Consider the following 12838-nt stretch of genomic DNA (forward strand, 5'->3'; position numbering starts at 1 on the left):
ATAAGCTTAAACAAGATTATGAAAACTAATGAAAACTAGACACAGATACAAGACTAAGAAAACAAACACGGAATGGCTTGGAATTGCAGCTATTGCTTGGAGAGGGATAAGTGCTGAACAATACTCTGCAGTTTGAAAGTGATTTAAGTGAGTGTTATATAATGAATGGGTTACAGTGTGATGGGTTACAGCTGTGTGCAATCAGTGCATGCAGCTGTGTGTGTGTAATCAGTGTGTTCAGCTGCATGTGTGTAATTAGTGCAATAGATGATGATAACTGTAGTCATAGGTGACGTGCAACAGTTAGAGTCCATGTAGTGAGCGGGTGACCTCTGGTGGTGAGTGAATGGAAGTTCATAGACCAGATCATGACATTAGGTGCGTTCGACTTCACGCACAATTGCACAAACCGATCACTGTCTGACTTGAAGCAGTGCATGTCGGTTAGAAATTTTGTCCGACTTGAGACGGCACCGACGCCACATGACTGTCACGTGTGCCATCAAAGTACCGCGAGAGCGTTTTGAGAGCAGCTGGCTGACTCAGCCGCCGCAGTTTCTCCAGAGCGTCTGCAGGAGCGCTGATGACGACACAGCTGTTTCACGATTGGCCAGATTCACCACATGACAACGATCACGTGTGTTTCGGGTTAGTCGAAGCATTTCAGTTCCGATAATGGCAACAAATCTGTGTTCTTAGAATGGTAAAAGCTTTTATATGTAGTCGCACTGTTGTACTGAGTCCCGTTTATCACACAACACTGATAAAAGCATATATGCCCCAATGTATTAGTATTTAAATAGTATATGTCTATGTTGAACTTTATTCTTGAAAATATGGCGCTGCTTATAACGAAAATATAAGCAGTATGTAAAAACAGTTTATGTTGCTCATGAAAAAGTTTCTAAAACATCTGTGCATTTTACAAATACTGCATTTAATTCACTTAATTTGTGAAAAACTATGCAAACACCACGTGAGTGTCACTAACGGGAGCAGAAAGTGTCCGGCTTGACGGATTCGTTTTCAACTCCGCCCCCGACTGCAAGCGGCTACTCTCGTTGATCGCCATCTGTAGCCGAGCTTCAAGTCGAACACACCCAATAAGATTAGTAATGACCATGTTCAGAGGCTGCCATATGTGGATCAACTTACTATGTTGTGTATTTTCATCATTTTCAATATGAAAAATAACTTTCATTTTGTTGAGAAAAAAAGTATCATGGATTTATTACATTTTGGGAAAAAATAATGTTTTAAAATAAATCTATGAAAATCAAAATTTGGATTATATTTTTTTTTATGTTATTATAACCTAAAGATGCTATGGGGAAGTTTGAAACAGAAAACTGTGGAATTTACATGACATTTTTTTATCTTGCCACTTTCTTAGTAAAGGAAACACATTTTCACTCAAATGAATCAAAATGGATTTAGTGCACTTTGGAAACAAATGCTTAAAATCTTCTCCGATTATTTAATCCATATGAAACATTTATACAGGCGTTTACACTCCTGCGGAGATGATGAGTCAGTGTCGATGACTTCATCTCGTATGCTGAAAACAAAGAAAGCACTAGTGTATCAATACATTTTAAAATGTTAACACATTCATAATCATGTGTTTCTGCAGTGCGCTGTGGCAAGTTTTATGCATGTGCTTGAATGCTTATAGGCTATGTAGGCAATTAAAGGCTCATTATTAATTAATTAAATGGTTTATTAATAAATGTGCGATTGGTCGACTAATGCTTAACATTACCAACTACTACTCATATGTTCCCACACTCCTCGTACTACTGGGAAGGGTGGAGGTACTGGTCTCCTTATATCAAAAGAATGGAAATTTGATCTTCAACTATCACCTACAGGTAACGGTTCATTTGAATTACTGTAACCCACCCTGTTAAAACCCACTTTGTGGTGTCACGGTTCAGGGTGCTTCATCGGCTTCCCTGTTGTCTCTGTCCTGTCACTGACTACGTTTACAAGCTGTTAAAATTCGGGTTATGGTCGGGTTAAGGTCACTATTCGGGTTTCTGAAATATTCGGGATAACCCTTTTACATGCGTGAGCAGAGAGAGTTACTCCTGTATACATGGAATCAACACTCTGCTCGCCTCATTTGATCTCAAACGAGTGTCTACTACAGCGACTCACAAATCAGGCAACCAACTGGACCTCATCTACACATGCTGTTGCTCCGTGGACAACCCTTTAGTTGCTCCACTGCACACCTCAGACCACTTCCTCATTACTGCTAACCTAGCACTTACTCTTCAAACGGCACACACTCCAACGCAGGTCACATTTTGACGGAACATACGCTCACTCTCTCCATCTCGCCTATCTTCTGTGGTTTCATCCTCACTTCCTTCACTTTCTCAGTTTTCAGCTCTGGACACGAACAGTGCTAAGGACACTCTTTGCTCCACTCTAACCTCTTGCTTGGACAACGTTTGCCCACTGTCGTCTAGACCAGCACGCACTACCCCATCTGCCCCCTGGATGTCCGATGTTCTCCGTGAACATTGCTTTAAACTCAGGGCTGCAGAGCTCCTCTCTTCCTTTTCTGTAAATGTCTTAACTGCTAAAACATCCTACTACCACAACAAAATTAACAACTGTTGTGACACTCAGACACTCTTCAAAACTGTCTCTTCTCTTCTTAATCCGCCTCCACCTCCTCCTCCATCGACTCCTACAGCTGACGACTTTGCAGTTTTCTTCACAACTAAGATAAGAACCATCAGTGACCAATTCTCCACACCGCAGACTGAGGATAACTTCACAATGACCAATGCACCCTCTCTCTCCTCCTTCTCAACACTCTCAGAGATGGACATTTCCAAACTTATCCTGTCCAATCATCCTACTACTTGTCCACTTGATCCGATCCCCACTCACCTCCTTCAAGCGATCTCTTCTTCAGTCATACCTTCACATACTCACATTATCAACTCCTCTGTTCACTCTGGAACATTTCCCTCAGCATTTAAGCAGGCTCAGGTAAGCCCACTGCTTAAGAAACCATATCTAAATCCAGCACTTCTAGAAAACTACAGAGCATTATCCCTTCTTCCATTTATTTCAAAAGACACTTGAGCGAGTTGTGTTCAACCAGCTCTCTATGTTCTCTATGTCTCTATGTACAGAACAACCACCTGGACAGCAACCAATCTGGCTTCAAAAGTGGCCACTGAGACTGCCCTGCTTTCGGTTACTGAAGCCCAGCGACTGGCAAGAGCAGCTTCAAAATCCTCAGTACTCATCTTGCTGGACCTGTCTGCTGCTTTTGACACCATGAATCATCAGATTCTCCTGTCCACCCTCAGAAAGATGGGCATCTCTGGAACCGCACATCTGTGGTTTAAGTCCTACCTCTCTGATAGATCCTTCAGGGTGTCTTGGAGGGGTGATGTTTGTAAGTCACAACAACTTGCTACTGAGGTTCCTCAAGGCTCAGTACTTGGACCACTTCTCTTCTCCATCTACATGATGTCATTAGGATCTGTCATTCAGAAGCATGGCTTTTCTTATCACTGCTACGCTGATGACACTCAACTCTTCTTCTCATTTCAACCAGATGACCCGACGGTAGTTGCTCGCATTTCAGCCTGTCTGAGTGACATTCCTAGCTGGATGAATGACCATCACCTTCAGCTAAACCTTACTAATACAGAACTGCTGGTGGTTCCAGCTAACCCATCGTTTCATCACAACTTCTCTATACAGCTGGGTTCGTCAACCATAACTCGTTCCAGGACAGCCAGAAACCTAGGAGTTGTGATGTATCATCAGTTAAGCTTCACAGACCATATTGCTACAACAACCCGGTCCTGCAGATTTACCTTATACAACATTAGGAAGATTAGATCCTTCCTGTCAGAGCAAGCCACCCAACTTCTTGTCCAAGCTCTTGTTCTCTCCAGACTGGACTACGCTCTCCTGGCAGGCCTTCCTGCATGTACTATCAAGCCTCTGCAGCTGATCCAGAATGCAGCAGTGAGGGTTGTCTTCAATGAGCCAAAAAAGCTCACGTTACTCCTCTCCTCGTCAGGTTACACTGGCTACCAGTAGCCGCTCGCATCAAATTCAAGGTACTGATGCTTGCCTACAAGATGACCACTGGCATGGCACCAACATACTGAGACTGAGACTTTATATATATATTTAAAACCTGGCTATGCGTTCTGTACTAGACTAACTGAAACTTGTCATGGCACTTGTATACTGTTGTTGTTCTCCTTGTTGATCTGATTGCTTCTATTGTTTTCATTTGTAAGTAGCTTTGGATAAAAGCATCTGCTAAATGATTAAATGTAAATGTACTCGACCAGAAAAATATTTAGTCAAGAGCAATCCCACTCTTCAGGACATACAGTATGCAGCACACAAAAAACAATAAATTACTATGGACTGCAACAACAATAAATGGCGGGGTTAAGCAGTGCCAAGTTAAGAGATCTATAATTTAAACAAGTACATGGACATTTTATGAATCATAAACTCTTGAGAGAATTAACGCAGACTATGAAAGGCTATTCATTTGACTGTACATATGCATTCCCCTCAAGTTTAAGTGAGGGCTTGGCCTTCAATGTCTGGTCACCTTTGCCATTGTCCGATTAATTTTGTATATTTTGTTTTATAAAGAATTGATTTTTCAATAGATTCAAGTTGGTCATGCGGATTTACATCACTGATCAATAGAAAGCAGAATACTTCTATACATTACTACATTATTTTTTTCACTACAAAATTTTCACATTGTGACCACACATTTACACACGGTATAAATGAGAATACATTACAGATCAACTATGTACAAGAAATACCTCACAGATTATTTACTGCCTACGTGCTTAACCAAATAGATTACATGGAATTAAATATTTCAAAATATAAGAAGAAATGGGAAGGGGAAATCAGCAAGATGATGTGCTTGAGTGCATGTGTAGAGAGAAAGAGAAATGGATAAATGTGTGTAACAGAGAGGCTCATCATCTCAAGACCTCACAAGGATTTATTTGAACTCCATCTCATCCTGACTTGAAGTCCCAATGACACTTCCAGATAATGAGCCTTAAGATATTTCTCAAAGATGTGTTATTTTTTTTCTCTCAGTCTCTCTCTCTTTCTCTCTGAGCTGTAAGGATTAGGTTTTGCACTAATAACAGATCTTGTCGCTCTTTTTAAATGGGGCATCTGAAGGGCTCTTAAACCTTGGAAGCTTTGATGAAATAATGTAATCTAAACTCCTTGACACAATGATAGACCACAGCTGTGGCTTTGAGCAGTGTTTTGACTTCCTTGTGGACATGTTCACAACAAAACACTTGAGTTCTTTAACTGTTATACTTCACTGTAATGCCAGAACACTGTTATTAAAGTATTCACCACACTCTGCATCATATTACCTTGTACGAATTGCCATGTAGCTGAATAACTCAGCTGGTTGATACACTTAAAACAGTGGAAGTCTTTAAAATAATAAAAAGCAAAAATAATTAAATTAAAAACTATATATTAATTAACTAAATATTAATTTAACAAAATAGTGTTTAGTTCAAGGATTTACCTGGAAAGAGCTACTGTTGCTATTTTTCTCACAGGCACTGGAAACATTTTAGGCCAATCTCCTCAGCTGTAAATGTCATATGACAAACCTTGTGAAGTTTTGCCCACATCATCTTTAGCTACTGTGCCAGCAGTGGTGGACCAACCATTTCTTAACTCTCCTGGATTAGTTTGCTAAATATTCAATGTTGTGACATATAACCTGATTGGAATGGTTGTAGTTGGAGTGCAGTAATTCTCCAGGACAATGGAAGGCAGCATAGAGAACAATGACAAAGCTGCAGTGCAATACATACGCCAGGTTTAAAACTGAATGTCGATCTAATTTAAGTCTTTTTGGTTGCTGCAGTGCTGATTAAATATGGCTTAAACTTTTTTTCTTAGCTGCCTGATACCGTGTCTAAACCGGACACGAGTGGTGCGGCATGACAAAACAGTATAGATCTCATTAATCAGTAGTGATTCTGTCTACACTGGATGTGGTGTGACACGACAAATCCCAGACAGAAAATTGTGTCCTATTTATGATGTATTGAAAGAACAATTATTTTCAATGGTTGCTTTGTTGTGTCCAGTGTAGACAGACTTCCGTCATGTCCTGTGTAGACACAGTGTTAGGTGCCAGGCAACACAAAACACAAGGCCATCTACTTTAATAAAGTTTAATTTTTTTCTTTATGAGTTACCCTGATTGATCAGTGAGTTTAGTAAACACTTTAAGCCATATTAAAAGCATTTTATGTTGTTCAATTTGGCCCACCTTCAATTTTTTATATCTGACACAGCTTAAATGACATTTTTATTAGCAGTTAAATGCTTTGTGTCAGTTTCTTGCATTTTAATTTTCTTATGTAAAAATGATGCACAGTAGCTTGTACAGGACACAAACAGGCACAACAGACACACATAGCAGTAAGGCAGTTTGCGTTTACTAGAGTGTGATGATTGCTAATGTCTCACAGCTTAAGGGCAAAGAGGTCATGTCCACGAAGACCATCAGTACCAGTCTCTTACTGACTGTCATCATATTGGAGTCACAGGTCAAAACGGTCTGCTTTGATGATATCAGAGTCAGACGTATGACCGAGTGAGTAATTTTGCCTTTAGAGCTGTTAATTTCCAGCGTTTGGCCGGTAGTTTCCTTGTGCATGTTATCAAATGTAATGTTGCACTAAAAGTAGATAAAAGGGTATTGTAACAGTCACTAGTGCTGTTGTTACTAAAGCTGAGTTATAACATTAATAGTAAGCATAATAGTAAGCATAAATTTTGTTAATTAATTTGTTTTAGTAATCACATTTATTGTTCCAAACACACACACACACAGCCACACACAATTCAGACCCCTTATCTCAAAATTATTTTAAAGCTTTTATAGTTTAATTTTTTATTATATGTTAACATAAAAATGTACATTTATTAACGATTTTATGCTTATAGCTTACATATAATTATTTATTAACTTTAAAAAAGTAAAAATATATTAATCGTTAGATGGATGTCAGGTTTATTTACTGATTCTTTATAGTCAGTAACAGTGAAACATTACAGCCTGCATTTGATGCCTTGAAGTATAAGCATACGAAAGAATGTGTAGGAAGAAGGGAAAGCAGATGGCCTTATCACATACATACGAAGAACACAAGTAGACGCATATGTGCAAACTACAAAACACAAACACACTGTTCTCAGATAGTATCAATCATCCGTAGGAATCAGTAAGATGCATGACTCATTTTACATTTCATAATGCATAAAATAAATCCAAGTTATTGGTTTCTTATCACATAAAGGGTGGAAGGCGCTAAATCAGGCATTTCCAAAAATGTTTGCCAAGAAATGCTCAAATCAGATTTTCTCCCTAGGAAACATTTTCACTATATGCAAATAATGGAGCAGAGTGACCTTGTGATGTGGGAACAGATGTGGCTCCCAGTGAGCAAGCAAACACTTCAACGTGTACAGATGTCCTACAGTGTGTAGTTGCTCTTAATGCGATGCTGAAGGTGAGAAAATCACGGCAGTGCTTACAATGCCACAATATCTCTAATAACCAACACTTTCACACTCTAATATCCAGTGTTGGGGAGTAACTAGTTACATGTAACGGCGTTACGTAATTTAATTACAAAATTATAGTAACTGTAATTAGTTACAGTTACTACGAAAAAATGAGTAATTAAATTACAGTTACTTATGAAATTTTTTACGATTACAAAGGGGATTACATTTGAATATTTACACACATCCACATACAGATTTAACTGATTTCTTTCCCAAATTGCACGGACTATTCTGAGACATACCGCCCTAATAATTTCCGGGATGCGGAAACACAGTCTGGTTTGTAGAATCCAGTCATAAAAACGAAATGCCTAACGCGGACGGAATATGCCACATTTTGGATGACTAAATCAAAAGTAGGTCAGTACACTTGAATCAAAACATGACATGGACTAGTGTCTGTGAATATAAAGCCCCAAAAATGCAATATATGACTTGCACATTCTGCGTGTCTGTGGAAATCAGGCGCGGACTGGACACCGGGAGAACCGGGACAATTTCGGTGGCCTGGCAGCCGATTTTGCCCTCTATTTAATATCATTATTGTATAATTGCCTGCCGAATGTACTAAAGTGATCATTTGCGAATCCGCCATCTGATAATTAAATCTCTAATAAGTCATGAATTGTTAGTCGTGACTCGCGCACTCTCCGCGCCTCCGCCAAACGTTTTGGATCAGACTCAGAGTAATCAATGCGAAAGAGAGAGAGAGAGAGGGAGAGGGAGAGAGGGAGAGAGAGAGAGACTATGGAAGCGCGCTGGAGCAGAGAAGCAGAACTCCTGTTCAGGGTTTTAGGTCAGTTTCATCTGTAAAGATGCTTTTTTGTCTTTGTTTTTTTATTTATTTAATCAAGCAGCAGCACGTTGCTCATCAGTCATCACTCAAAAGAACTATATAAAGGACATCATTATTATCAGTTGTAATGTTACAGTAGGAATTTATCTGAAAAAAAAAATCCGATTTTTTTATAGGTTTAGGGGGAGCTTGACAGACAACAACACAACCCTTACGAAAATTAACATTTTAATATTTAACTATAAATCCAGAGAAAATGGTTACTATTGTTTAACTGTGATCACCAAAAATAAAAATTTAAAAATAAATACAAATCCATTTGCAAAAAAAACAAAAAAACAAGGTTATTTTACTTTTATATAGGCTAATAAAAGCATGGTAATTTTTTGTAAGGGAAAAACATGACTCGTGTACAGTATTAGGATTTTTCTATAAAGATATTGTAGTATTGTAGAGTATTGTATTGTAAAGTATAGTTTTGTTCAATCTTGAGTATTAAAGTCATGAGAGAGATGGATAACAGAGCAAAATAAAGAGACTGAAGAGAAAAATGGAAGTGAAGGTGCAGTTCAGGAGAGAACTTTTAATTATTTTGCATGTCCCCAAATTAAACATTTAAACCTTTTTTATGTCAGGTCCATACAAAAAATAGTATTGTCCATGAATTTGTTTGTATGAGTTTGAATTTTCCAGTCTGAATTTTTTTTCCCAGTCCACCCCTCCTGTAAATTAATGGCAAAGACATGGTTTCATTTTCTACACATAGGCCTACTGAAGCTCGCACTGTTTTCAACCTCTGCTGCCTCAATATAGGAGTACACGAGCACATAAACATAATTTCTAGAACTGCTCTGTGTCACTTCATGTGCCTTTTATTTATTTTGAGAAAACTATCATCATATACAAAGAGACAGCAGTTTAAAAAAAACACCAATGTTTCAGGAGTTTATTACACAGAATACGTCACATGCTTATTAGATAAATGTATTAAAGTTGATGTATATGCTTTTATTTATTATTCTTTAAATTTCACAAATTTAGAAAAGTAATCAAAAAGTACTCAAAAGTAATTAGTTACATTACTTTAATAAAGTAATTGAAAAAGTTACACTACTATTACATTTTAAACAGGGTAACTTGTAATCTGTAACCTATTACATTTCCAAAGTAACCTTCCCAACACTGCTAATATCTCAATCTCTGAGATAAGAGACCCTTGTCAAAGAGGAAATTTTTCCATCTCGTGATACTGGAAGTGACAATATCATATTCATTGACTTCCTAGTGTATAAATATTAACTGTGCTCTTGCCTGGCGCATGCAGAAAAAAATGACAGGAAATGAAATGTCACAGATAAGCCAAGAGTGGCAAGAATAGTACTAGAAGGTTAGTAAATACAAAAGACAAAAACAGAAACTACACCACTTAGTTAATCAATCCGGAACAAATGAGAAAACTTGAATTTAAGGGAAAAATACGGAAGCCGAGAGATCTCAACACGCTAAAACTTAAGAAAACACATGCAAATTGAAAAAACATCAGCAAATGAAGAAAACATCTTCATCAGTTTGACGACACAAGTGTTGCAAATCATCACAACACATGCATATAACAAAACGCGCTGCAAATCATCACAACACATGCATATAATGAAACGCGCTGCAAATCATCACAACACATGCATATAACGAAACGCGCTGCAAATCATCACATCACATGCATATAGCGAAACGCGCTGCAAATCATCACAACACATGCATATAACGAAACGCAGTGCAAATCATCACAACACATGCATATAGTGAAACGCGCTGCAAATCATCACAACACATGCATATAACAAAACGCACTGCAAATACTTCACAACACATGCATATAACGAAACTCGCTGCAAATACTTCACAACACATGCATATAACGAAACGCGCTGCAAATACTTCACAACACAAGCATATAACGAAATGTGCTTCAAATCCTCAGCACATGCACATTAAGAAACAATTAATGAAGCATTGCAAATTTATTTTCATTAACCTTGAAATTATATTTAGCTGAGGATATTAAAGTTGTTACAAATAAGGGTGTGTGCTAACGTAAGGAAAAAGTGCTAGAGCAGGATCTGGAACAAATGAGGAGTTTACTGGATGACGAAGGAGATTACAGACAATATACTACATTTACAATACAATCTTAAGTTAACACTCACAAATATACATATACCAATATAGCATTTAACATAGACATATACAATCACGGACGAGGAAGAACGGAACAGAACGGGTATTTAAACACACAATTAAATAATCAATTAACAAAACAAGAACAGGAAGACCAAATAAGGAAACAGAAAGTTCATAAACGTAACAAAAATTAGCCATCTTAAGTAATGTTTTACATTTAATCTTGTAATTATTCAGCTTATTTAGGCTAATAATATCCAAAAGATAAAGGAATCATTAATAAAAAAAAAACACCATAAAAAAACTAAAAAAAAAACTCGCCTTTCAGTTCACCAACAACTCCACTGACCAGTAGCCATTGCGCAATAAGCAAATCCCAGCCGGGTCCAACACTTTTTGAGATCTCCTTGAAACATTTCCATTGTGGTCAGTGCTATTTGCAGCGCGTTTCGTTATATGCAAGTTTTGTGAGATTTTGCAGCGCGTTTCGTTATATGCATGTGTTGTGATGATTTGCAGCGCGTTTAGTTATATGCATGTTTTATGAGGATTTGCAGCGTTTCATTTTCAGAAATATTATTTACTGAATTATTGTAGTGTACTGACTTTAGGATTGACATTCAGATTCAACATTATTTATTTAGTTAGTAAGTTAGGGTTACCGTTAGGGATAAACTTTATTTTAAGGTGTCCTTGTTACAGTGTAATTAAACATTTAACTACTGAGTAATGTTAATTAACTACATACTGTACTATATGGTTAAGGTTACCTGCATGTAATTATGCATAATTAATTATTATAATAGTAAGTAAATGTAAAATGTGTAATAAGGACTCCTTAGAAATAAAGTGTTACCTAAGTTAGTTAGTTTTTAAATTACCATCTTTGTTTAATACAGATGACTTCCAAAGATGTATGGCAAGGGCTTTGCAACAACCAAACTATATAGACATGAAACATAATACCCTAAACATAACAACATTAGTTAATAAAACCTCTTAAATAGTGTACAAATTCATGTCTATCAGACATGAACAGTGTATAGATACACAAGAAGATAAAAGTAAAGAAACGTCATGTTGATTAAAGGCCTAAAAAGTACAATTTCAAAATTAAAACTCTAGAACTGGTGCAAACACTCAGTAAGTTTACATTTTCAGTTGACATCAAGTGATGCTGCAGATCTGAAGGGAATATTCAGCGTGTGGATTGTCATTCAGTAAGCAATGTTTACAAAATGTGTGATTTTTGTCTGGCTCCAAAACAAACTCTGAACAAACTCTGTGAATTATCTGCCAGCTTCTCTGATATGCAAGTCAAGGTGTTGCTTCCCAACATCTGCTGCTTTGGCTGTGGATGATGGATCCCCTGCCCTAGCAAGGGCCGAATTTGTTTTGCTAACAAGCATGTCTGTCCAAATGAATTAAATTAGCCTAGTGTATTTGATACAGTGTATTTGATACAGTCTATCTGATTGACGAAGCATATCACTGCCCCTAAAAGCTTTCGCAGTTTGCAGTGTTTCCCACTTCTTGCAAAACACCTCAAATGTGTTACTGCCTGTGAGCAAGTGGACTTTTTTTCCACCATAAGATGAAGGAAAAAAAAAAAGTTGTGTGATGGATTCTCTCTCTGCCGGGCACAACCAAGGGAATCAAACATCAAACCCCGTCAACAAGGCACCTTTTCCAAGTCACTGATTACAGCTGCTCTTCCATCTGTGCTGGGTTTGAAGAGTGCGACTCGCATATGTGTGTGAGAAAGAGCGTGTGTAAATCCAATCAGAACAAACTGCTTCCCAACAGGTAGAATTTAACAGTCAATATGTCTCACCTTTGTGTCCTGAAGTCCACTTGGGGACTCCAAGCTAAAAGCTTCATCAATTTCACAGACGCAGCTTGGAAAAGTTGGAAATTGTTTCCAAGGGCCCAGGCATTGGCTAAACTCTCATGGCTCCTATGACAGTTTAAATCAAAACGAATCACATTTAACCAGTCAAATTAACAGTTTTGTCTGCAGTGTTAAAATAATATAATAATAAAGAGGAGCTTCTCTTCCAGAAATTCACCTTAAACTAAAAACATGTTGAAACTGAACATAATGAAGATTGGTTTCAGGTTTCTAAATCTTCAGTTAAAATCGTGGTATTTCAGTATCGCCGAGTTACTTGTTAGAGTAATTCCAGTGGCATTTCAATGATGCTTCCAAGAACTCAT

This window comes from Carassius carassius, chromosome 3, assembly GCF_963082965.1.
Source record: "Carassius carassius chromosome 3, fCarCar2.1, whole genome shotgun sequence".
Taxonomy (NCBI): Eukaryota; Metazoa; Chordata; class Actinopteri; order Cypriniformes; family Cyprinidae; genus Carassius; species Carassius carassius.